General features: G+C 35.7%; 1 protein-coding gene across 2 annotated transcripts in view; it reads left to right on the top strand.

Annotated features, from left to right (window-relative positions):
- The window catches only part of TENM1 (teneurin transmembrane protein 1), a 735,241-nt gene that overhangs the window by 436,544 nt on the left and 275,133 nt on the right, over positions 1–23,564 (top strand). The window lies entirely within an intron of this gene.

Below are 23,564 nucleotides of genomic sequence, written 5' to 3'. Positions count from 1 at the left end.
TATTATTTTCACAAGGTAAATGGTTCTACAATTGTGTGGATACTATGTTTGGGGAGGTGAAGGAGAAAACAGTTGTGAGGCAATCTTCCATTTTTAAGAAAAATATTGTTGGTCTTGAGTCACACTGATTAAAGTCACCCTCACTTGATAGCAAATTGTATTGATTTTTCTGGATGGCATTTTATTTTGACTGAACATTAATTTCCTTGCTTGACTGGTTCTGCAGTCTAAAATGTAAATTAACTTAAGAAACATGTATTTTGCGGAAGCACTAAGAGAATAAATTTTATCCAAGTATATCACTAGTAACTTCTTTTCAGATTTAACCCCAATTCCTAATTGAAGCAGGATTGCCCACTAAGATACAATGAATGCGATTCTGAGAGGTAGATAAAAAGGGATTTAGATTGTTTTATAATTATAAAGAATTAAGTTTGGGGCCAGCCCGGTGGCACAGTGGTTAAGTGTGCACATTCTGTTTCGGCGGCCTGGGGTTCGCCCATTCGGATCCCAGGTGCGGACATGGCACCGCTTGGCAAACGCCGTGCTGTGGTAGGCGTCCCACTTATAAAGTAGAGGAAGATGAGCACAGATGTTAGCTCAGGGCCAGTCTTCCTCAGCAAAAAGAGGAGGATTGGCAGCAGATAGCTCAGAGCTAATCTTCCTCAAAAAAAAAAAAAAAGAATTAAGTTTGGTTGATTCTGATTTATTCAAACTGTGAACAATAAGAAAGTTCACATAACTAGTTTTTATAGGAGTCATGGCATAGAGAATGGTAAGTAAATAAACAAATATGTTCTGTAGGGAAGTCACTGATAATGTCAAAAGTATAGTATCATAACCTGTATTGGTGTTCATGATTATCTCTTTTATATTTTCATCATGCAATCTGAATATATTTGAATAATGCTTTATTAAATGTGGATAATATTACCCTATAATATAAAAATGTGTCTTTTATCTCAGACATTTCAGGGCAACCCCTCATGTGTGTTTATTTGGTCTGTAATAGCCTGTAATGAGAAATAATGCTGAAGGAATGAAGGTTGGAGATGAGAAAGTACCACAAACATGATTTAATATGTAATATTCAAAACAAGGAGTAATTTGAGAAGTTTAAATACATATAATGTTTTAGATACAAGACTTAACCCCTGGTATAAATAAATCTAGGTAATAGTAAGCTATTAATAGGTTTATACTGTGTTCAAACCTCTGTTTCTGTTTAAATTTACTACAATGGCCACTCTTGTATCAAAAATTGTATTATATACTCTGAGACTTGTTTAATTAGATTGTATATTTATTCATGTCATAAGTGAAAGTAGAACATTTCAGTCATTTCCAGGACTGCCTTTTCTATAGGGTTAACAATGGCATGTAAATTTGACATGATACTTAAGGCAATTTGGTACAATAGTTAGGAGCATGGATTTTCAGCCTTCTGCCACTTATTAGGCATGTTACCTTGGGCAAATTATTTAACCTTTCAAAGCCTCCATTTCCTCATCTGTAAAATGAGCCTAAAGCAGTACCTATAACATAGGTTTGCTATGAGAATTAAATGAGGTAATATAATCTAAAAACTTGGAATAGTGCCTAAAACATAGTAAGTATACTATAAATGTAAATATTGTTGTTGTTGCCGTTATTATCTTTATAATTTTGTTCACTATTAAAATGCACTGGTTCTCAGAACTAACCATTTTATTCATATCTGTATCCCAACACCAAGAACAGTGCCTGGCTGTTCTCTTGATAAAAGTTTATTGAAAAACTGAATTATGCTAAGCACTTGACTTATATTAGCTCATTTAATTCCCACACTTATCTTAAGGGTAACTATTAGCATTAAACATATTTTATAAATGAAGAAACTGAGACATAGCAATGGTAAGAGGTCACATAGAGGCCACATTGAAATTAAGAGGTCACATCACACTTCATTTACAAATAAACCATATGAAGTAGTAGTCAAGAAGTGGGGATCCTGAGCTTTAAGCCAGAGTTGACTGACTCCAGAGCACATACTCTTGAGCACTAGGCCTTGCTACCTGTCTACACTGCAGTAAACTTTGCAGCTCATTTACTTCTTGGTCGACTAAATAAATCCACCAGACAATTTTTTTTTCATGTTAAATTACAAATTAAGTTAGATTTACCAGGTCATACATTGCAACAGGGAGTACAACTAAGATTTCTTAATTGGTGGGAGATATCTGTTGAAATCATTTACTGTGAGATTGTTTAGACACGAAAAGATAAGGCTAAATGCTAACATAGTAGGTTGAATGGGTTGAAAATGAGGGATGTTAATGGCAAACTCTATAACTTTGTTTCTAGTTTTTTCATGAGCTGGACATTATGTGGCTTTGGATAAATCAGTTAAAATCTCTTCTTTGATTTACCCCATCTGTGCCATATTGCTGACCACCTCAGGAGGGTAGAGTAAGAATTCATAAATAGGCACTCAGGTGAAGGATGTCACATAAGAACCATAACATACAAGATGATTTTTAAATGGCTTTCTGTGGTTGAAATAAAAAAGTATTATATTTCAAAATATGAAACCATTTCACTCTCAACTCTTGCTGAGTCTGTAAGAGTCATCGTTTTTTTTTTTCAATCTCTTTTGTAGTTGCTGTATAACCCAAGTAAAATCTTTTGCTGAAACTATTTACTGCTTCTGTTTCCCGTGCAAATTCCTTTCTGCTGTTTCATTTTCCTCTATTATCCATTATACATAACCTTTAGATACTAATGGCTGTATGCTGTGCTGCCCTCAATCCACTAGGGAAAATCACATCGATATCAATGGGACATCAATAGACAACTGTGTGCATTATGGCTCTGTAAGTGGTCATTCGAAAGCAGTGGAAATCCAGCATGTGAATAGCCAGAGCAGGGTTGTTCAGGCAACCAGCCCCATCCCCACACCTACCCACTATACCTTTTGGGTCAGCAAGAGAATAATTCCTTTGAGTAAGTTTTGATGTCATAAAATTTGGTTTAGGGAGGCACGGAAAGATACTGATTATATGAAGATATCATGGAATTCCTATTGTCATCACTTTCCCATAAATCTGTAATATTTTCCATCTGAATCAAAAAATATGTCCTTATGCTTCATCCTCTCTGATATTTTGGCATCAGTGATGTATCAGTGCCAGTCAGAAGCACATTTGCTTGAATTTGCAAATAAGCCATATGAAGTAGTAGTCAGGAAGACAGATGACCATATGCAAGGCATCAAGAGAAGGCGAGGTTAAGGTACTTCATCAATGGTTGTGAAGGGCACAAACACGGCTTCTCTGGTAATCTTTGAGCTTTTGATCAAGTTTCTCCACAGTCAGCAGTTTGTATAAGAGGCAATAGAAACTCACAGGCAATAAAAACTCACAGGAATACACTGTGTCTGGGGTCAAGTGGGCTGTTGCATTGAATGAGTTGGGGAGTAGGGATTTCTGGCTCTCAAACCCAATATCATCAGTTAATGACATCGATGTTCCTTTTCCTTTACCATGAAATTAGTGGCGATTCATATCACCTTCAGGGGATAAGGGTAACATCCAGACTCTATAGATGAAATAATTTAAGTCCATAAATCTCCCTGCCAAGACATTCTATATAGCCCACATGTAGAAAGTTGACCAGAATGGATATTAATACAAATTAGGAGAGAGAGAATAATGAGCCCAATTCTCTGATCAAAAGTTTAGGGATGAAACTATTCAAGAGGGGAAAGCTCCTGCTTCCCCTTGCTCTCTGCACCAAAATTGAGTAACACTGATGTTAGTGCTTTCTTCTCTCTCCTTTATACTAGTCCAAATTGCCCTGCTTTCTGGGACTGTTATTATGGTGGAGCAAGAAAGTACTCAAAATGATAGAATGAGAGGAGTCATGTGTGTTCATTTTGCCCTCCTCACAAGGAAAGTACAAATACCTCACAATATAGGGAAACATAAAATGTAATATGGCAAATTATGATTTTGGAAAATTCAAGAACTTGGATTTTTTTAATGGAGAAAATAGAAATGGAGTTTTTTCCGTTAAATCTAAATACACAGTGCCTCTCCACACAAAGTTTACTAAATGTAGATAAATGTGCTAACCAAAAACCATGTCTTTCACTTACTAGCAGCTTCATTAATGCCTCTTTGCCTCAGTTTCTTCATCTATAAAATGGGAATGTTGGTAATACCTTCCTCATGGATTTTCTTTTTAATTAAATGGAATGAAACATGTAAAACACCCAGGACATTGCCTTGCAGATCTAAATAAAGATTAATGATTATTGTTAGTGGAACAGCGTTATTATTAGGATTATTAATTTGAGCCAAGGTAAGCATAATAAGCATATAATTTATCCTAACATGAGCTAGTTTTATTTCCCTTCTTCCCAAAGTCATCTAAAACAATTTGCTCAGAGCTGGACTATCTGTTTCACAAGAATCCTCTCATGAGTTTGTTGTTTCCTTCTGCCTGGTCTAAAGTATCTGTAACTTTGCCTTTGTTTTACTAATTTTCCTTTTCCTTGGTGTTTTGACCATTCAAATGATTTTATATTTCTATCTGGAAGCCATATCTAGGTTGAAACACATTTTAATTAAAATGCATTATAGCTTATAACGTTCAAGAAATGACTCAGCACAAAATGCTAAAAAGCATTTCAGTTTATCCCATAGACCGTTATCAATCCTTTTGCTGTCATGTTATTACTACCTCTAATTCACTCTTGTGGACCTGTTCATGATAGTGATGGCAATTTCTGTGTTAGCATTGATTTGGCCTCCTACCCATGAATCTACCAACTTTCTAGCATTCTGCCTAGGCAAGGATCCAGAATATGGTGGTATAACTTCCGTCTAATTATAAATCTGCCATCCGCGCCTTTATCAGAACTCTCCTTTTAAAAAGATTTATGTTTTCATCGGACATCACCTTTTGGTGTAATATGTTCCATAAGTTTTATCTCCACTATGTAAAGTGGCACTTTTACCTGTCATAAATAAAAGTATACATTCAATCCAAATTAAACATACTAAAACGACAGGAAGAACCTGCGTCACATACAATTAATTTGCAGAACCATAGTTAGCGCCTGTTGCTCAAAATGAAGTCATTTTAATGAAAGGCAAATAGTGTGCCTGTTTTCTCTTGGAGCTCTAGCATGCTGTGGATTTAAGACAGAGTAAGAGAGAGCATTTCTTGGGTGAATGAGTAGTGGATACTAAACATATGTCTTGCATCGAGAGATTATTTTGTTGTCTCAAGGAGAGGCAGTCACCCTACTAGGTTCTTCTCATACAGTACTTTCTTAGCCTGGGTAGGGAAATTAAAATGAGGCTTTGTGAAATAGATAAAGACTCACTAGAAGGCATAGTAAAAGAGGACTGGACAGAATATAAGTAATTTTGGAACTTTACATACTTATGAAATTTTAGAACAACCAGAATCAATCTTACAGACATGGTATATGTATATATATAGATATACAATGGAATACTATTCAACCATAAAAAGACAAAATCATCCCATTTGCAACAATGTGGATGGACCTGGAGGATATTATGCTAAGTGAAATAAGCCAGACTGAGAAAGACAAACACCATATGATTTCACTTATATGCAGAATATAAACAAATACATGGACAAAGAAAATAGTTTAGTGGTTACCAGGGGAAGGGAGGTGGAGGGTGGGCACAGGGGGTGAAGGGGAGCACTTATGTGGTGACAGACAAGAAATAATGTACAACTGAAATTTCACAATGATGTAAACTATTATGAATCCCAATTTTAAAAAAAAAGAATCAATCTTGCAAATTCAGAAAAAAATTTTCTCTCTAGAAATCTCTGATTTCAATGTAAATAATTTGAATTCTATTGCATAAAGGAAATTTCATTCCTGTTTAACTTAGTTTCACCCCATCTAAATTACATATATAATACATATATAGACATGTTATATGAATATTTTTAGACCCACATGGCATAAGTTGTTAAGCTGTACTTACCCTGAAATGAATAAGAATAAACTAAATTAGAGCAATGGCTTTGAAACAGATGGCAGGTTAACCCATTTTAAACTCCAGAAATGTGACTGAATTTTCATATAGAACATGCAGAGTGGGGAGGGCCAGTATCACCAACGGAATATCTGATTCATCACAGTCAAAACTAAGAGGTGGTATCTTACAGGGTGGAGACACATTCATTTGAGGCTCAGCAATATTCCCTTTACAGAGAGGTGAAAAAGCATAATATGTTTTATTAAATACAAGAATACTGAAAAACCTGAGGAAGCAAAAATGGAGGATATGGGAGGGTGGCAGGAAATGAAGATTGTAAGCAGGAGCAGATCATGAAATGCATTTTAAGCCATGGTAAGGAGCCAGAAATTTATTCCAAGAGCAAGTGGGGAGATTTTTATGCTTTTTCATTAGGACAAAAAAACTATTTGCTCAGATTTACATCTAGAAAGATCACCCTAATGGCAGTATGGACGTTGGAATTGGCAGGCAGGGCAAAGGGGGTTGTAAAGTCGAAGCCATGAAGACAAATTAGGAGGCTATAATAGTAATCTAGGTGAGTGACGGTCAGAGCATAAACTTCTCAGAATGGAGAAGAAGAAGATGGAATCAAAGTATTTAGAAGATAAAACACACGACTTAGTAACTGATTAGACGTGGCAAGAGAAAGAGGAATTGTTGTCTGGCTTAGGAACTGGGTAGATGATGACGCCATTAGCCAAGACAGAATATAGAAAGAAGAGTTTTAAGGGTGAAAATAGACACACATACAGGTCAAGATACCTAGTACATTATTAAATATCCAGTACTGAAGTTTTAGAGCTATCTACCTGTGAGGACACCAAAATCATGGGAGTAAGACAAGGGAAAAAGAACATGAAGGCTGGAACTCTGGGGAACACTAATATTTAAGAAGGCTGCAGACAAAGAATCTGGTAAGCAGACTAAGAAAGAGCAACTAGAGAGGTTGGAAGAAAACTACCAGATGGTGGCGATAGAATAGTGGTTCTCAATGTGTGATCTGGGGACTACTGGGGCCCCAAGATCTGTCAGTGGGTCCACAAAGTAAAACTGTTTTCATAATACACAAAGACATGATTTATCTTTTTCACTACAATTCTCTCATGAGTGTACAGTGGAGTTTTCCAGAGGCCACATGATATGTGATATCACAAGAGATTGCATGCAAAAGCAGATATGGGAATCCAGCTGTCTTCTATTAAGCCAGACATTAAAGAGATTTTCAATGACCTAAAACAATGTCACTCTTCTCATAATTTTTTTTGGTTTTCTAAAATATAGCTATTTATTGTAAAATATATTATTTATGTCAAAATATAATAGTTTATTGTTATTCAATAAATTAATAAATACTTTTAAAAGTTATTGATGAATATAACATCAACAAAATCTCTTTGATGTTCTCTGTAATTTTTAAGAGCATAAAGAGGTTCAGGGACTAAAATATTTGTAAAGGGCTGATGTGGGGAGACCAATACATAGAGTGTTTCAAGAAGAGTGATTAAGTAAAATAAGGACTATTTATTGTTTGCACCAAGGTGGAGGCTTGCAGGGCAAGTGCAACAAGAAGACAAAAGGGATAAGGAAATTATAGTTGCTGGTGACAAAGTTTTTGAAGCAATCAGCCAAAGGATCAAACTTAGTAGGGAAGGAAAATAGGGGGAGGAAGCTAATGGAATGCAAAACAAGAGATGGGTCCAAGTGTCAAGAGATCTTGATGATATTGTAGGGTATTTACAGCTATGAGTGTGCCAAATAGCTAGGATGGAATGGGTGGAGGGTAATATATCAGAATTTTAGATTTCAGACTCAGCAGAAAAATATGATTCCTCTATATGTTTTAGACCTACGTAAGGAACATATATGAGGAACTCCTTTCAGATGAATCATTTGCTCAGGGAAGGCTAGATTCTTGGCTAGGTATAATCCCACAAGGTAGTCTTCCCTGGGTAGACACACAAGCCCACCAAAGTATAGATAGTATTTAAATAAGAGCACTACATTATATTGGATCCTCCAATATAGGCAAGACCCATGTGGAATTCCAGATCACAGTATGGTTCCTCAAGAGCTGTTCCTCTAGGGCTCTTAATGATTTCTATGGGATAATAATGAACAAATGAAGAGAGTCCGAGATAACCCATTGTAATTTTCTGCTGATCAAAACCTCATCATAACGTTGCCAATCTAGTTAATGTAGACGTTATATAACACATAGTTAACTACTTGAGTAATTGCCTATCATGAGAGTTTCTAAGGAAGGGCCTCACAAATGTCTGATTATCAGGTTGAATGTGGCAACAGGAAATCCTTAACTGGAAACAAAAACATATGATACGGTGCTTTGTAAAAAACTCTTGATTCCCACTCGTTTCTTTTATATTAAACAAGCTCAGTATCCTGATCCAATGACCAGGAAACCAAAGGCTCTAGCATCTGTACATAGAATATCAGAGGAGGTTGTTGAGCTCTCAGATAAATTAGTTGTGGCTGTGGCCAAAAATGAATACAAATGTGATTTTGACAGCAAGCAATCTATGCTGCTCTACCACCTGGTACAGATTTTGCTCTTTGATATTCATAAGTTTCACCAAATCAACTAGCCTTGCTGTTTATGTTATAGACAAGGTTCTTAATTCAGTTTTGCCCTTCGTTCATGGAAGGAAGAGCCTAGATTCCCTTTAATCTTGAACTTTAATTTTAATTAGACATAGATATTAAATATGGCAAATAACGACACCACATAAATGTGTTTTGTGTATACCATATTTCCAAATACTTTGCAGAATTAACTAATAAAACTGTGGAGTTAAATGAAAATAATATTAAATGGAGAGAGGAGTTGGAAGATATTTGACTTTACTCATAACAAACAAGCAAGTTAATACTAGCTGAGCAATGCATAGGAAAGAGAGTTACCAGCTGTCAAGAAATTAGAAACAAGTATACTGTGCTATGAAAAGAAAAGGGGAAGTGAAATGGAGTGGTTTTGTTAAAGATCAATCATGAGCTACCTCTAGACATAGAATCCTGATGAATCCAAATCCTCTGAAGCTATTAAATAGTTGAGTAGTTTCCTCACCACCTAGCAGAGAGCCGAGAAGTTTTTTATATCCTTGACCTTGGTGGTAAAGCTAGCCTCGGTCAGTCCATAAGCAGTTGAAGGGTCAGATGACTTTTGAACTTAGTTGACCTATTTGGTTTTTTGGAGATGAACATTTTTACGCCAGTGGGAAAATGTGGTAAAGCACTGCACATGCTCAGTGCTACTCCAGGCTATAACAGCACGTGCTCAAGGATTATCATATAGGATATTGGAGTGATGGCACTAGTTAAGATTTACCAACATACAAAGCTGTGGGAGTATTTGAAAGCCAGATGGTACAAATAGATCCTTTCTTTGTCATGCCTAAAACACAGCCTGTTCCAAGACTGAACAAAACCCAAACAAACCATTAGTATCTTTGGTTTCTGTTCCTGTCTGCTGCACGTTTTTAGTTTGGTTTCTCTGACCAAATCCAGCCCTTGGACTAGCTAGCATAACTCTCCTTGCTGATAGGTACCAATCTGGTCTTGTGAATCAGTGATATATAAAATGTAGAGCGAAGTATCCATCAACAGAGGGGAAAAAGCTAAATTTTAAAAATAAGAGATTCAATGGGCAATGAAGATGAAATATATAAATGAACTTTCAAAAAATCATAACATGAGGAGTTTATAGAGACCAGTGATATGTGTCTTTTAATCCACAAGAAACAGAATTATTAGCATACACAGCAAACTGATGAATATAGTCCTATTTTTCTGGGAAATTATAGTGCGTGTGTCTTTTGTGATTTGAGTAGGTAGGAAAGAAACAAAAATATTTAGATTACTCACTGACTGTCTTAGTAGCATTCCTGCTAATGAGAGCAAGGTCATGGGCTCAATCACTATTTCAGCCTTCCAGCTCCATTGTTTCTTTACCAAAGCCTGCAGTCTACATCTCCCTTTTCGCTCCGTTCCCCAAATCAGAAACCTAGTTCTGTCTTCTACTCTCTAATAAAACTTGAACTCAGAAGTGAATCTGATGAAGTATATATTTTTGCTTGGCACATGTAGAATTTGTCAAATGTTGTCAACTAATTTAAAAACTCATCTAGAGATTTTACATAAAATCTCTGGTTTACATAAAATTTCTAGAAAAATAGAAACATCTGGCACACCCAGACCTGCATTCACCTACTCGCCCACACATTTATTGAGTACCTATGTGCCAGGCACTATTCTAGTCTTTCGTTTGGCAAAAACAATATGACAACCATCAACTGGGGCTAAATAGAGGCTGGTCCCAAAAGCCCCATGAACTCTCCAGTACATCAGAGTACCCATTCTGCCCTCTTCACTGTTTGATATTACCTGCCTTCCTTCTGGGTAGGCATTTAAGCTTGCAACCTGTGTAATAAGATAATTCACACTGAAAATGTAAATGAAATGTAAGTGTAAAAATGGCTCTGACCAAGACATGTGTTATAGCTCCCTAGGATTATTTGTGTTTTAACAGAAGACAAAGTCATGAGCCGAGAATGTCAGGGATTTCCCTGACATTAATGTTATCTCTTCCCTGTCCCAGACCCATGGAAGATATAAGTAATCCAGTGCAACAAACAAATCTAGACTCCTGCTGAGTCTAGATTCTGCAGTTAGAGTTCACTCAGACGTTGAAATATATTTGCCATCACTACTTTAAGCCAAAGAAATGAGATACTCATAATGAATTTCCTGTCATTAGAAGTTTAAGAGGAGATATTATGCAAAAGGCAGGAAAATACACCTGAAAACACAGCACAGTCACCATATTAGTAAATCTGTCCCTGTTCACAGTTATAAATGGTAGCCATAACCATGGCCAACTATCTCATAGATGCGTGGAACTGAACATAAAGAACACTAGGCAGGTAAAATTATAACACATCCTCATTGTTAGAGATTCATTTCAAATAAATGTCCTGTAGACACTGGGAACAAAATGTTCAGGTGTATGTGTCTGCATATGTATTATATAAATGTAAAAATAGATATTAATATTGACTTCTGAATTCCTGTAGAATAACGTTGGCCCCTTAGATCCAAATCTCTCAACACCATCCTCCAAAAAGAAATTCAAATCAACAAGGAAAACAAATAAAACCACACATAACTCACTTCAATAGCATAACTTGGAGACCGAGAAGTCTACACACTTGAGATTATACATAAGTAGAGAAGTAAACAGCCAAAAGAAGCAGAACTAGCTCTTTAGCCCATGCCAGAGCCAAGGGTCAGATATAGACTAAATGGAAGAGAAGATATGAGAGTCGGGGCCTAGTGATGGCAGAAATGATCAAATAAAACTCATTAAAATGAAGTTCGACCCTTAGTGGACAGCTGCTGAGAACAGATTTCAGGGGCCAGCCCAGTGGCGTAGTGGTTAAGTTCACGCACTCTGCTTCAGCAGCCCAGGGTTCACTGGTTCGGATCCTGAGCACGGACATACACATCTCTCATCAGGCCATGCTGTGGCAGCATCCCACATAGAAGAACTAGAAGGACTTACAACTGGGATAAACAACTATGTACTGGGCCTTTGGAGAGAAACAAAGAATCAAAAAGAACAGATCTCAGACTTAGCATTTGAGAACACTTGCTACTGAAAATTGAAAAGAATGTACTTTAAAGCACATAGAACTAGGATTGGTAGCCTTGGGAAGGCAACGTGTAGAGGCACTGACTTGGAGGAAGTGTCCCTCAGAGGCTTGATGGTGAAGGAAAAGAAGGAAGCAAGAAGTAGAATTTTGGGGTCCTGCAGAAATAAAGGTGAATCATAAAATGAAGGGAAATACCAAACCCTCTATCCAAAATGTATCATTGATTTTAAAAATTGCACTTTAATAAGAACTAAGAAATCTAGTAATCTGGGAAGTCACCCAAACTCCTGACTCTTATCTGTGTACAGCTTTTTGCTGATCCAGGGAAATAAAATATTTCAGAAAGAACGTAAAAAGACAGACAACATCCATGCAAAGCTCTATAAGAAGAAAACAGAAAATAAGAATCAATTATTTCAGCTGGTGAAAAACCTCTCCAAATAACCACCCCCAAAGCAGGAGAAAACTGCAATAAAACATCTTAAACTTAATTAGGTATCCTTAAACAAACATTTGAAGATATGAAAAAAAAACTCAAATGATAAATTTTAAAACTGGGAACAGAAATGTGCAAAAAGAAGATGCAAAATGAGAGTTGACTGAACTTAGGAAATAAGTTTAAGAAAAAGACAAAACCATATTGAAAATGAGGACTACACTGAATGACAACGAGAGAGACAAGATCTGAAAATATAATGAGATGCAATGAGGAAAGGCACTAGAATAGCAAAGACAATGAGGTTGAAATAAAGAGGTAAAAGAGACCAGACAAAATGATTGATATGGAAGATAGGCAGAGAAATCCAGACTACATATAATTGTAGCTCTTAGTGAAGCAAAACTAAACAATGAAATAGAACTAATACTTAAAACTATAATCAAAGAAAACTTTCCTGAAATAAAAGACCTGACTGCAAGTATGAAGGGAAAAACCAAAAGTACCTTGGAAAACTGATTCAAAACAGTCAACTACAAGTCATATCCAAGTAAAAATAGTAGACTTTAATGACAGAAAAAAAATAATAATCCCCTGGGCTTTGGAGTGGGAGGAGCCATTTACAAAGGAAAGAAGTTTCGGTTGGCATCAGACATCTTGACAACAGACAAAGCAAGGTAAGAGTAAAGCACCATTTTCAAATAACTCAAGAAAGGAAGTGTGAGCCAAGGATTTTATTCAAAAAAGTTGTTTGAATTATTAAGGGTATAGAAAAACAGTTTTAAACCTGCAAGAACCCAGGGAATACTGTACTAACAAGCCCTGCTAGACTTGGAGTCAGCAAACATTTTCTGTAAAGGACCAGATAGTAAATAATTTAAGCTTTGAAGGTCATACAGTCTCTGTCACAACTATTTAGCTTATAACCAAAAGCAGCTATAGACAATATGTAAACAAATGAGTGTGACTATGTCCAATAAAATTTTATTTATGAACACTGAAATTTGAATTTCATAAAATTTTCATGTCATAAAGTATCATTAGTCTCTTGATTTCTTTTAATCTTTTTTTTTTTACATTTTCAATTTAAAAATGTAAAAACCATTCTTAGCTCTTAGGCCATACAAAAACAGGCCGTGAGCCAGATTTGGCCAAGGTTGTAATTTGCTGACTTATGATTTAGAGAACAAACTAAACCCAACTAAGAGATAATGAGGGAAACTTTGGCAAAAGGGCTGCTGGTGAACGTTAGAGCTACTTAATTGTAGATTTGAGATTAAAACAAAGATGAGGACAAGGATGGAAAAATAATCTGAAAATGTTATATATTTTGATAATGTAGTAATAATGTAGCTGAAACTGGAAGGAGAAAAGAAGAGAAAAGGAGAAAGTAAAATCAACTCATTGATTGTCACATAAAGAGTCAAAGAATATAATTTCAGGCTGACAAACCAAATAGTAGAAGGTCAAGCAAGCAGAAGGGGGACTAAGGGCATTATAAAAGGTAATAGCATAAAGGTCGTCAATAGAACAAAAATGCAAACCTTCTTAAATATCAAAAGAAATTTTAAAAAACAAAAGAAAACAAATGACATAAAGAAATACAATAAAATTAACTTAACACTGTAAATATAACATAAAATAATATGATGAGTTGAGACCAAATGTATCTGTCACATCAATAAATGTAAATGAGTTTAACTCGCCTATTAAAAGGAAAAGATTTTCAAAATAGTTCACAAAGCAAAACCTAATTCTATGCTCTTTGCAAGAGACACACCTGAAATAGAAAGAGTCAGAAATGACTAAAAGTTAAAGGATAAGTAAAGGGTTTGCCAGGTAAATGGAAGCAGTGAAAAAACAAGGCTTATAATCCTCATCTCAGGCAAAGTAAGACTCAGGTCAAAAACCATGAAACACAACAAAGAGGATATTCTATAAAAAGCAATGGCTATCTGCACAAATAACGAAACAACTGCCTTTATAAAGCAGAAATTACAAGAGATGCAAGGAGAAATAGACAAAACCAACTAATAGGAAATTTTAACCCACCACTCTCTATTCAAGACTGGTCATGTGGACAGAAACTTGGTAAGTATATAGAAGGCCTAAAAAGGCAGAATCAATAAGATAGATCTTATGGCTACATATTGATCTTAACACCTGGTTAATAGATAATATACTTTCTTCTCAAGTCCTCAAAGAACATTCATAAAGTTTGATTATATATTAGATCACAACAGGAACTTCAATGAGTTTCATAAAGTAAAAATACTACAAACATCATTCCCAGATCACAGTGCAATGAATCTAGAAATTAATAAGAACATTTTAAAAACAGTAAAGCCCTTCTACCTGAAAATTTTAAAATTTTTAAACATCTTGTGTAAAAGGGGAAATAGAACATAAAATTATAAAATTTCTAAGAAATAATGGCAATGAAAACACCACATGTCAAAATTTATGGGATAAAATTAAATCATTTATAAGAGGAAAATTCATATCGATAAAAATAAAAGAATGACGGTGGCCCCATGGCATAGTGGTTAAGTTCGTGTGTTCCACTTCGGTGGCCTAGGATTCACAGGTTTGGATCCCAGGCACGGACGTATGCAACACAGATGTTAGCTCAGCAACAATCTTCCTCAACTAAAGTAAAAAAATAAAAGAATGAAAATATAGCTTAAAAAGCAATAAAATAAACTAAAAGAAAGCACAAGAAAGAAAATAACAAAGATAAAGCAGAAATTAATGGGGTAGAAAACAGAAAAATAATATAAAAGCAAAGTGTTGAAAATCAACAAATAGACAGCAAGCTACCTTAAATCAAGAGAAAAGGGGAAAATATACGCAAAATCAGAAATAAGGGGAAATAACCATTGAAATACAGAAAAATTGTAAAAAATGGTAAGAGACTACTTTATGTGACTCTCCTTCACAGGGGTTGTACCATTTTGTATACCCACCAGCAGTGTGTGAAAGTGCCCATGTCCCTATGGACTTAGCACCTGAGTGTGTTGCAAGCTTTTGAATCTTTTTTTTTCTAAAGATTGGCCTTGAGCTAACATCTGTTGCCAATTTCTTTTCTTTTTCTTCTTCTCTCCAAAGCCCCCCAATACATACTTGCATATCCTAGTTGTATGTCCTTCTATTTCTGTTATATGGGATGCCACCTCAGCATGGCTCAATGAGCGGTGCCAGGTCCACACCCAGGAACCGAACTGGTGAAACCCTGGGCCACGGAAGCAGACCACGCGAAACCAACCTCTAGGCCATGGGGCTGGCCCACAAGCCTTTGAATCTTTGTCGATCAGATAGATTAGAAAAGATATCTCAGTGTAGTTTTATTTTATATTTCTCTTATTATGAGTGAGGCTGAATATCTTTTCATACATTTAGGGATCTTTTTTGTGAACTGTATGTTCATGTCTTTTGTCCATCTTTCTGTTGCTTTTTTGGTCCTCTTTGTCTCAAATTTTAAAAGTTCTTTAAGTATTAGAAAGATTCACACTTGAATACATAACTCTACACCCTCAGGAGGACATATTCCAGGGCCAACAAAACCACAAACTTCAAGCTGAGTAGATTTAGTTGTGGTAGTGGTATTGGTGTAGTAATTCTACTGCTATTTTGTGTGTCTTGTAGGATAGGCAAATGAGCAAATATATTGATGTTACTGAGAACAGGGCTCACTGTGTAACAAAGGAAATAAAAATATGGAATGAGGAGAGGAAGAACTCTGTGGTTTTGGATTAGAATTAGGGATATCAATACAAACTTTTAAAAATAGACATATACACAGATATATGTAGTGTGTGTATACATATACATATATATGTACGCACATACACACATTAACAAAGCAAGTAATAATATCTAAAAGTTTTGTTCTAAGTGTATATATCCTTGCTTTGTCCCCTTAAAGGACTTAAAAACAGTGACACCTCAGTAGTAATGAGCATATTTTATACCCCAACTTTGGTTTCTAAGTACATTTCCTACTAAAAGCTCCTTGGAGAAATGGCTGTCTCTAGGTCTGTGGCAGAAAAAATAAGTGCAAAATAAGCTTGGAACATCTTGTGCTAGGCAGCACAGACATGTCAAAATGACACAGAAACCAATTCGAAGAGGCTTCCGCTGGTCAAATTTGAGCATCAAAAAGAACAATGATGGTAAGGGATTATACAGTGAACAACAAAAAAAAGAATCTGTGAATCCATTGTAACACTTAGAAAAAGTGGGCAGTTAATTTCTGGAAATAGAAATGAATCGTACTTTAATTTACATAGGTCCCTTTATGCATAGTCATAGTATCTTTCAAATTAGGTATTCTTATTTCTAATTTGCATATGATGGAACTGACACTCTGAGAGGTTAAGCAGCTTGTCCCAAACCACACAGCTAGTTAGTGGAAGAGCCATCACACTTCAGGTCTGCCTGACTTTTTAAAAAGAGCCTGTGCCCTCATATATTACACTAAATGGCCTCTAAAAATGAGCTCATATAATAAATACTGTTTTATGACTTGACTTGTGAGCATCTTTCTCTATCGTTTAATATTTTTCTACAACATTGTTTTTAATGGCAATATCATCCTCTACTGTATATAGTCATTGATCTAAACAATCCCTATTTGCTGGACATTTAAGTACTTTCCAATATCTTCCTATTACGTACAACATCATGGCGAACATCGCTGTTTTTAAATCTATTCAGATTCTTTTCTTAGTATAAATTTCTAAACATGGAATTGCTGCATCAAAATGTTTAAAAAACATTTTCAACACTTTGGATATAGATTGCCAATTTGCCCAAACGTTTTGCAACAATTTATACTCCTACCAGCAGTATGTGAGAGTGCTCATTTCTCTGAATCCTTGAAAATTTTTGATATCATTTATAAAAGAGAAGAGAAAAAACGCCATTTTGGTAGGCAAAATGATATTGCAGTGTCTTAGCTTGCATTTTTAAATTACCACTATGGTTGAACATTTTTAAACATCACTGCTAACTTGAATTTCTTCTTTTGTGAATTGCCTATTGATGTCTCTTGCCCATATTTCTACTAGAGGTTCAGCTGATATTTATTGATTTATAAGAATTTTAATATGTTAAGATTTTAACATAAACTGCATATTTTAACATTGAATTAAAAAAAATCAAAATTACAATTTTAAATCAAAGGTTAAAAATAAAAACTGAAACACTGTCATATTCTTTTCCCACATTTCCTGATATTCCAGTACAAGACATTTCAGGAAATTTTAGATTCATTTTCAGGGATTCTATGAAGTTTAGTAAACTTCCCACAGCCTACCTTTTCTTTAAAGCAAAACTTGAATCTATTTCAAAAATAGAAGACAAGGCCTTGGACAAGAAAGTGATCAGTTTTAACAGAAATGCTAAGAAGGTTGAGATAAAAAAGAGAAGAGATTATAGAACCAGTAGAAAATATATAGTGTATATATGACTTCAGTTACCTGTGACCCAGTAATCCAATAAAATAAAGTATCCATAAAAAAAGATTATTCTACTAATATTCATGTATCTTGAATTGATGAGGGGTTTTATAGAGCTTCCAGTTCTCCTCTATACTCTTGCCTGAGATGGATGGACGAAATTAGTTTGAATAATCAGTCTGTTGACAAAGAGGAGAGTTTTCCACTATGCAAAGGCAACTGATTGGCATAAAAATTTAACCTACAACATTTGACTCATTAGCCAAACATTCCAGCCAAATTACTTCAGTACTAAGTGCCACTGAACAGAAGAAATGGATCACATCCTCTCTTGGTCCTGAATAAGAGAGAAGCTAGTCTGTGTGTCCTAGGGCAAAGCACTTCTCTCTAGGCTCTAGTTTCCTCTTCTATAAAATGAGGATGAATTGAACCAGATGGTTGATCTGTGGTCTTTTCTTTTCCCAAAATAAGCTTTCACTTTTAGAACGCTTTTAGATTTACAGAAAAGATGCAAAGACAGTACAGAGAATTCCCATATATTCCTCATCTGATTTCTCCTATTATTAACATCCTAAATCACCATGGTACACTTGTCACAACTATGAAACCAACATTAATAATTACTACCAGCTGAACTTGACATTTGATTCAGATTTCACCAGTTTCTCCCCAATGTCCTTTTTCTGTTCCAGGATCCCATCCAGGATAGGATATTACATTAAGTGTCATGGCTCCCTAGCCTCCTCTAGTATGTGACAGTTTCCTGTCCTGGATGACCTTGACAGTTTTGAGTAGCGCTGGTCAGACGTCTTGCAAGAAGTCCCTCAATTTGAGTTTTGCTGATGTTGTCCTCATGTTTAGATTAGAGTTATGGGATTGAGGGTGGAAGGCCACAGAGGCACCATTATCATCACATAATATCAAGGACACATGCTATCGTACACATGCTATCACTGATGATGTTAACCTTGATCACTCAGCTGAGGTAGTGTTTGCCAGGTTTCTCCACTGTAAAGTTACTTCCTCCCTCTTTTCCAGACTATACTCTACTAGTCTGTGGTCTTTTTGAACTCTAACATACCATGATTTTATTATGTTACAAACAGATTCCCTTACCTGCACAGATCAATTTGCTAGAGTTGAAGCCATCACCCAGAAATGCATACTCGTACTGGGTAACTCAGCTGAAAATTTTCTTGGGACCCATTCCATAGTAGATGGCTTTGTGAAAATTCTCAGTTATGTTTCATAAAATGAGACTCTAACCACTTTCCGCTGACCCTTGTAGAAAGTGCACTCTACTAGGAAATGGTGACAACTTTACAAATATTAAGGATGCCCTAATTTCTGGAAAACTTGTACCAAGAGAACCCAGCTCTACAACTTCCAAACGCCAGTGATCATGCTGCTTTGGGGGATGTTGGTGGGGGTGAGAAGAGAAACCAATGTCTGTTCTAAATAAGTCCAGGACTTGGAATCAGGAAATTAGGTGAGTTTATTTTTTTTTTTAATTCTGCTATACAGCTGTGTGTAGATGGCAGCTGCTGTTCTTTCAGAAACTGGAGTCCCTTTACATTGCTCTCTCCAGAAAAACACAGCTACACAAACCTCTTCCAGGGCGGGAAAGCAGAGGATGCAATGGGCAAATGACCTGCCTCTCTCCACTTCCAAGATGGTTTGGAGAAGGCTGGCTTAACGGAAGAATTAACCAGGCTTAATAATAATGGCTAACATTTATTGAGCATGTACTATGTGTCAGGCATTCTTCTAGGTACCTTACATGTACTACTGACTCACAAGGTTCTCTCAAGAGCCTTATGAGCAAGGTGCTATTACTATGCAAATTTTATAGTAAGGGTACTGAGACACAGAGATTAACTTGCCCGAGGTCACTCTGCTACTGACTGTCACAGAGTTGAGATTTGAAACAAGGCACCTTGGCTCCAGAGTCCCTGCTCTTAGCTACCACATGACCATTGCCTTCCTTTAGATAAGGTGTAAGTTCCAGAATGGCAAGGGGTTTTGTAACCAAGCGGTCACTGTTGTATCCTTGGCATCAGTACAGTGTCTAATACATGGGAATCAGCCAACAAATAAGGATTGCATGAAAGGAGGAGAAAGCTTGCAGATCCTGATCATGAATCAAGCCCAAACAGTGGTGACTCTTCTAGAACACTGTCCTACTGCCACCTCAGAAAACCCAGAACAAACTGGGTCATTATAATCTCCTCCACTTCATTCTCTGTATCTCCCCATCTGATGAAATGTTATAAGGCAGCTGAGAAGGCTTGGTCCAGACCCAGCTCTAGTTGTCTACTGCTCATCTGTTTTCCATCTTCTCTATTATACCTCCTGAATCACCAATCTCGTATAAGCCTCGCTTTTTAGTGCTAACTGTGAATAATCAGCTAATAGAAAGGGTTTTAAAAATCTCAAAATCTGAAAGTTTGCGGAAGACACGTACCATGTTTTCTATGGCTATGATGACATGATGCTAAATCAGGAAAGTGAGTTTCAAAGCATCAGCTACCAGGAGTTGAGAACATAAATGAATGAATACATTTCCACTTTTGAAATTTAAATACATACAGGACAAATGGGTAAGAGGAAGAGGGAGCCTCTGTGTAAGTCTATTTCTCACTTTCCATAATCACCAGTTTTATTTGGATCTTTTTAAAAGAATATGGATATTATTACCAATAAGCACTCAAACCAGGAAAGAGGCTAAGAGACTGTTTAGGAATCTAAGAAACTTCTGTCATCAACAAGAATGAAGTAATAGGCAACGATTTAGACCATAGTGAAAGGAAGAATTCGTTGAGCAGAAAATGAAGTAAAATGGGAAAGAAGAAAATTTTAAAGAAGAATGAAAAGTGCTGATTCCTGGCTAACTTGATATCTTTGCTGCCTTATTCATTAAGGTTTTTTTTTAAAAAAAACTGTTCCCCATCGTTATGCTGCTTATTCCTCCTGACTCCACAAAGCAAATAGTAATACAAAAGTAAATAAGATTTGAGTTATGGAGAGCACTTATTGGTGCTGTGACTTGAGATGAAAACACTAAATAATTGTGTCTGTCTGATAAGGAAAACACAGATGGGCCAGTTATGCAACTGCAAATGGAGATCATATATTAAACCTGTGATAAGGTACACAAATAGACATGTTATTTATAAATATTGCTGCAGCCTTGGAATGGAAAATATAAAATACATAGTAAATGAAAGTTTTAAGATAATATAATATAGAACTGGGATATTAAAATGATTTATTACCTTGATAGAATCTTTTCTAGCCTGGATATTGGATAAAAAGTAGGACTATACTAAGGCAAAAAAAAAAAGTATGCTGCAATAGAGAATAATTCATTTCATTTAGAAAGGAAATGTAGGGATTCAAACATGTGGAGCAACAAGAAAAGTGTCCTTGTTGCCTCTATTGTACTGTTTCAGTCTTTTCTTTAATTGGCGTTTAATTTTACTGTTTCACCATGGCCGACTTGCAAAATATGTTATATAAAACTGTTCAAGTTAAAATGCATTTTTTTGCTTATTTTCTTTCTTAAATTAGTGAAGTCCTTTCTTTCAAAGGAAATTTTACCCATGCCCAACACGACAGCTTTTCAGGCTTTCAAACATTTTTGAAAAGGATCTCAAAGCCAGATTGACTCCATTCAAATTGCTTTGAAAAGGAACATTTAAGTATGTTTTATTTATGTTCATGTTGTCGTGCAAGCACAGATAATATTTTTAGTAGCAAATGTATATATATAACCGTAGGGAAAAAAAGAGAAAATTTGAATGAAACTGCTGAGGCAAAAGTAAGGTACCATAAATAAACATGCATTACTTCCTTTATTTAGTTCTTGAAAAATGCTTCTCTGAAAACTAATGGTTTTCAACCCTGCGTGTAATCTGGTTATTACCAGGATAAAACCGAGATCTGAAGGTAATTTATCAAAGGGCCGTAGTTCACTCATATACCAATTTGATATTTAATATAATGAAAATGGGATTTATTTTAAGATGGAAAGATAACCTGGTTTCTGTAATGTTAGCAGCCGCCGCATTTAATTCAAGTAGCATTTATTTTTGTAGTGATGTGCCTTATTGCAGAAGCATCTAGCTTCACACGATGTCCACTGAAGTATTGGTCTGATGATATTACTTCCCGCAGGAGTTGACTTGAAAGCTTGAAGTCATCAGGGGTCACCATCTGGGTAATGTACTTGGTATATTTTTCAGGAAGGGAACTGTCCAGCTTACAAGTAGATCTGGAGCTTGACAAGCTTTGGAAGTAAAGTACAAAAGCAGTAGCATTCCTTAGCCTGGAGGAACGTGAGGCAAGATATGTAAGGGAACTGGTGGGGAAAAAAATGCTGACAAAAAAGAAAAACAAATTATCTTGAAAAATATCACATGCTTTTGTATTGACATGATTTGAAACTTATAACATCATTTATAATGGGCAGGACTTTATTTGTGAGATAGATTTCAAATCTTCTAAATAAGTTTATTTAATAGAAGTAGAAACTAATGCCAAAAAATTCATGCAACAAATAAATATAGCATTCTTAGCTGAATATGTGTGCATTTAAAAATGCAAGGTGAACTGCTTGATTGCAAAGTTGTATTTGCCTTACAAATATTGCAATTTCAAGGTTTACTTCTATATTTATCATCAAAGCCCTATTTACCTTCTTATTAAGTGGATTCTAGTTTTAACTGTGAGAGAGTGGACACAAAACACCAAAAGATAAAGAATAACATGGAAGGTTTCTTATCTCCTGACATTAGCTTTATAAAGATATTCCAATAAATTTAACTGCCTAAAAACAATTCTTCCCAGCACCCAAATTTTCCTTATTCAGACATTTTGAGGATGATTTTTTAGGCCAGTAGATTTCAAACTGTATCTTCGGAGCTTTTGGGCCCCCAATCCCTTTTAATCAAAAGAGCTCTGTTTTATCTCTTTTTATGTGTTTGGGGTTATTCATATTTAATTGCTGAATTGTTCTGCTGCTTTAAAATGTTTTGAAAAGCTCTATTTTAGATAGAAAACAGTAATAAAAGAGAGGGAATAAAACAATGCATCTATCCATTCAGCTTTATAAAAGGTTTGTTGAGCACCCAGTTTTTTTATTGTATAATAATATATGAATACATTATCATTGTAAAAGATTCTAACAATATTATGAAAATGTTGACGTTCCCCCCAGCTCCCCACTCTAAAGATCAATAGTTTGCTATTAATCCTTCTAGTTCTCTTTCTATGCATTTGCATATATAGAGATACATTTTTTTTACTTAATTAAAATCATTGGATATGCATTGCTCTACAGTGTCTTTTATACAAATCTTAGTGCTCTTTCCATGTCAGTACATATCGGTCATCCGGTGGTGTGCTGATAAATGTTTAACAGCCAGCTCTCTGGGCAAGAAAGCCTTGATTCACAACATTTGCTGACTCCTGGAGTGTTAAACACCCACCATGGTGATTTCAACTACCAATGTGAAGTCACTAAAGATGGAATTGGGAAGAGACGTGCACAGTTGGGTCTTGTAAACCAGGCAAAGTTGGCTCCTGCACACCACTGGACCAGTCCTTTTTCTCTCTTTTTTGACTTTTTACTTTGAAATAAATTTAGGCATACAGAAAAGTTGTAAATGTAGCACAGAACTCCTGTATACCCATCACTCAGCTTCTACCAGTATTAACATCTTGCATAACCATAGTACAATTATTAAAAGTAAGAAATTAACATTGGTATGGTGCTGTTAACTCAGAGTTTACTTCAGATTTCTCCACTTTTTCCACTATTTTTTTTCTGTTCCAGGGTCCTATCTAGGATCTCACATTACATTTAATTGTCATGTCTCCCCAGTTTCCTCCAATCTGATAGTTTCTCAGTATCAGTGCTTTTAATTCTTACATAAGATTTCATAGTATCCAC

The sequence above is a fragment of the Equus caballus genome, chromosome X (assembly GCF_041296265.1).
Source record: "Equus caballus isolate H_3958 breed thoroughbred chromosome X, TB-T2T, whole genome shotgun sequence".
Classification (NCBI taxonomy): domain Eukaryota; kingdom Metazoa; phylum Chordata; class Mammalia; order Perissodactyla; family Equidae; genus Equus; species Equus caballus.
The sequence above is the reverse complement of the archived record's forward strand: the minus strand, read 5'-3'. Positions and strand labels throughout refer to the sequence as shown.